Genomic DNA, 4,360 nt, shown 5'->3' with positions numbered 1-4,360 from the left:
ATGTCTTGGACTCATCATGCAAGCAGCCATAGCTCACATACAGTGTTGCATCGGATGTGTAAGCGCATTGAGGCTTAAACACCTTCTTATCCTGCTGAAACCATGCCCAATGAAGTCCATCCTAGCCAGCAAACCTAAGTGTTAAATCACAATTCAAGCAATCCCAATCTTCGAATATTTGGTTCGTGACGCTATCCCCCCCCCCCCCCCCAATTTGATAAGTTGATATACTCTATTTATTTACACAAGTGTCATAAAATAAATGTGTTCGTTAGCATCATGTTTATATATAAACATTTTATTAAAGAAAAGTGTTGGGCTCGTATTACAAGTTTAAGTGGGGTTCAGGAATTTGGGTTGAGAGAAAAGCATCCCATGTAGCATGTAGGCAGCCGAACCACAAAACAAAACTACGACTTGTCTTGCTCTTACAAAACTGAAAATGACATTTACAATTGACATTTCATCACCTTCTACACACACTCTTCATACACACACACGCACAAAATGTAAGGTTTCTTGGGAAAAACCTTTTTAGCCATCTATGGGGCTTTTGAACTATGAATATTGCTAATGAAGCAAAGATGAGTATCATCGTCAAATGTTTTAGCGTTTTGGTTTGTTTTTTGTTCGTCTTAAATCATCAGAAAATATTAAATTTTTGGAATGTGAGTTTAGGACTTGGGAGAGATAGATTCTTTTAGGAAACGAGTTGTTGAGATGGAGTAATCTCAAACTCGGACTTTATGGTCAAAAACATTTTAATGTATGTCTCGAGTTTTTGACCGGTCACCCTGATATCCCTATTTCAAAAACAAATTATATATATTTTAAATATATGTAATTTTAATTTAAAACATAATTAATCAATTCATTTAATTTCATTTTTATAAAAAAAAAAATATATAGAATAAAACTGCACCCCCAGAATAGGGGGTGTTCAAAATTTGATTCGAATTTGAAACATTTGAAATTAGACTCGATTCAAATATGAAGATTCGAATTCGATTTCAAAATATTCGAATTCGATTCGTATTCTAGTATAATAATCGAATACAAATTCATGATTTTTTATTCGATTCGATTCGAAATTCGAATTCAAGTTATATAATATATTAATATATATATTTAATTTATTAATTTTGGTCAAAACCGAAAATCATAAATGTCCAAAACATAATAATTAATCCCAATAACCCATATTTCTTAATTTTGCTACTTTAACTTATATTTATGTGTTTTATATTGATGATGATTTTGGTTTTTGAAGTTTTTGACACAGGTAAACTTGAATCAATTCGAATACGAGTTTCAAATACAAATAGAATCGAATTTCGAATATGGGATATAATAAGAATACAAATACGAATCGAATAATCCAAGTTTTAAACAAATACGAATCGAATACAAATACCAACAAAAATATAAATTATTCGAATTATAATTAACTTGAAAATTCGTTCTTCAATTCGATGAACACCCCAACCCATAAACATAATCCAATAAACTCATTTAAAAATTTTACTTTTTATCCCAATAGTTACTTAAGTTTAAATTTTAACTCGTCTTCGATCTAAAACTTTTAAATCATTTTCATAAACAACCCTGGTTTATATATAATGACCAAATGCCACTTTAAATAATTTTTTCTCTAATTATTCTCTGTTCTTGTTCCCCAAGCTACACGTATTTAATGGCACATGGTGATACATAAATAAATACACAGTTTCTAAAGTTTGGGCTTAATAAAGTCTCTTTTGTTAATTACTCAGATATTTTAGTCATTGTTAACTTTAGACCTCAAATTATATAATATTAATCACAAACCCCAAAGTTACATTTTAAAATCCACAACATGTGATATTATCCAAACCCTCTATTAATAACCACGTGATATACGTAAAGTAAAATGGTAACATCTACATGGGAGCTGTAAAAACGCGTTTTTACGAAGTACACAAAATGGCATAAACGTAAATAACCCAACCCAAGGGGGTAATTCAATAAAAATACAAGAGACTTCGTGAGCAAGCATAAAATATAACTCTCGCCCGAAATCGTGGACTATCGTGAACCTTCGCCACGCGCCAGACGAACGGCCACGAATGCATACACGTCATCAACACTGATACAGAAGATATTTCTAGAATATATTTAAATAAATAAAATATTCGGAAATAATAACATAGAAATATCTACACAACGCTATAAATACCCCCAAAGCCCACAGAGTATTGTTTTCTTTTCTGAATCGTTTGATAACAAAATTCATTCGTTCAAATTCTCAAGATCAGTAGTCAAGTACTAATATCATTCAAGGGTTTCAACAATCAACAAGTGATAAGTCTGTGATTATTATTTCTGAAGTGAAGCTTGATTTCAAAAGGGTTTTCTTAAAGGTATGTTGTTCGTGTTTGATCTTGATTTTGATTTTTATTTTTATTTTTAGTTCTTGGGTTTTTGATTTGATATTATTTCTGGGTTTCAATTGAAACATTGATTGCATTCGATTTTATTGTGACCCAGTTTTGAAATTAATCTAATTGGCAATTAGAGTAGAGTAGGCTCCAAGAAAACCCTAGGGTTTTGAGTTCTTGATTAGTTATATACGGGTTTACTGATTGATTTGTTTCTTGTTTGTTATAGAAATACTGAGATGAGTATGATCAGTCGACAATTAAGCATGGGTGGTTCTGAAGCGATGGATTGTTCAAGAAAGCAAAAATCGAGAAGCCGAAAAGACGCTCCGAAGAAGGTGGCTGAGACTCTGGCTAAATGGATTGAACGCAACCAAGCTGATGAGACTAAATTGAAGAAAAAACCGCCCGCTAAAGGCTCAAAGAAGGGGTGTATGAAGGGTAAAGGCGGGGCCGGATAATTCGGGGTTTAATTTCAGAGGTGTGAGGCAGAGGACTTGGGGCAAATGGGTGGCTGAAATTCGTGAACCGAACCGGGGTAATAGGTTGTGGCTTGGGACCTTTGGGTCCGCGGTTGAGGCTGCTTTGGCTTATGATCAGGCTGCTCGAGCTATGTATGGACCGCCTGCTAGGCTTAATCTTCCTGATTATTGTGGGTCGAAGATTGATAGTTCTGTTTATGGCGGCTGAACCGGTGGCTAACCCTGCTTCTAGCTGTGATTCGACTACCACGTGTAGTCACAATGAGGGTGCAACCAATGACTCGAAACCGCTTCCATTGGGTCCAGCTGTATTTTCAAACATTACGTGTGATGAGAGTTTACAAGTGAAACAAGAACCGCAACACAAACCTGAGATTGTAACTAAAGCAGAACATTTCGAAGATAATAAAGACTTGGGTTTTTATATTGGTGATGAGATGTTCGACCTTGAAGAGCTTCTCGGGGCTGTTGAGGACAACCCCGAGGCAGGTTCTGGTGATGGATACGGGCCTCGATTTGAGAATGAAGCAGATGTTAATGGAAATGTGCCAATGTATATGCAGCAGCAAGATTCGTTTACGAGTGGTGAAGATTATGCATATATGCAGCAAGATTCGTGCTTGAGTGGCGACAATTATGGTTTTGATTTGGATTTCTTGAAAATGGGACAGCCTGAAGACTGCAGTTTCTCACTGGAAGAGTTGGGTCTGGATTTGGATTTGTAAAGCAACTAGTAGTAGGATTATTGACTGACTGTTATGGTATTTTGGTTTTTACCGAACTTGGATTGGACCGGTTCTCGACGGTTTTTATTTTGGGGGGAATTGGGTTTTCTTTGTATGGTTTGAACTGAGAATGTAAATAATATACCGCTAAAATTTTAACTCTTAAAATGCTGCAAGATTTCAGCTACATATTCTTTTCTTATTAATTTGTGAGATGCTTTATGCTTCTTAGCTATATCTTGATTAGTTGATTGTAGATATAATCTTTTTTGTTGCTTTTACAGTGTATATATACATTCTAGTGTTACCAGTTTAACTACTTAATGTAGGAAAGTTATCATATTGACTGCAAAATAAGAATAGCGCCCGAGAGCATTACCCGAGCCTGCTGTGTCGCTTAAAATCATTTGTAAACTAGCCACTGGAAACAATGCGAAACGAGTTTAGCAGACTTTAATGAAATCATTTTTAAGAGTTTAACAGACTTTACCCTCATGTATGCAATATTTTATTTTGGTAGCCTCGAAAGAAAATTTCCGCTTCTAACTTACTGTCTGGATAAATCCTACCTCTCCCTGTTTCCTCTCTCGTTTTCGGCTACAAACCACCACTTCCTGTATCCACATCTTCTCACATTCACTGCCACTCCACCAACATTGAAAAGTCGATGGGGGTGGTTGATGCTTATCTATGTGTTTCGCCGTTTCCCCTTCTTCCCCGCTACTTTTTATCTATG

The 4,360-nt window shown here is 35.2% G+C and overlaps 1 pseudogene across 1 annotated transcript; it reads left to right on the top strand.

Moving 5' to 3' along the window:
• Nucleotides 1-2,264: 2,264 nt before the first annotated feature.
• Nucleotides 2,265-3,876, top strand: LOC143618405 (dehydration-responsive element-binding protein 2B-like; annotated as a pseudogene). The gene is made up of 2 exons (XR_013151002.1): nucleotides 2,265-2,399; nucleotides 2,647-3,876. The product of XR_013151002.1 is annotated as a dehydration-responsive element-binding protein 2B-like (transcript).
• Nucleotides 3,877-4,360: the final 484 nt, after the last annotated feature.

Source organism: Bidens hawaiensis, unplaced genomic scaffold, assembly GCF_021521415.1.
Source record: "Bidens hawaiensis isolate Kalapana, Puna unplaced genomic scaffold, B.hawaiensis_p1.1 tig00073774_1, whole genome shotgun sequence".
NCBI classification, from domain to species: Eukaryota; Viridiplantae; Streptophyta; class Magnoliopsida; order Asterales; family Asteraceae; genus Bidens; species Bidens hawaiensis.
The sequence above is the reverse complement of the archived record's forward strand: the minus strand, read 5'-3'. Positions and strand labels throughout refer to the sequence as shown.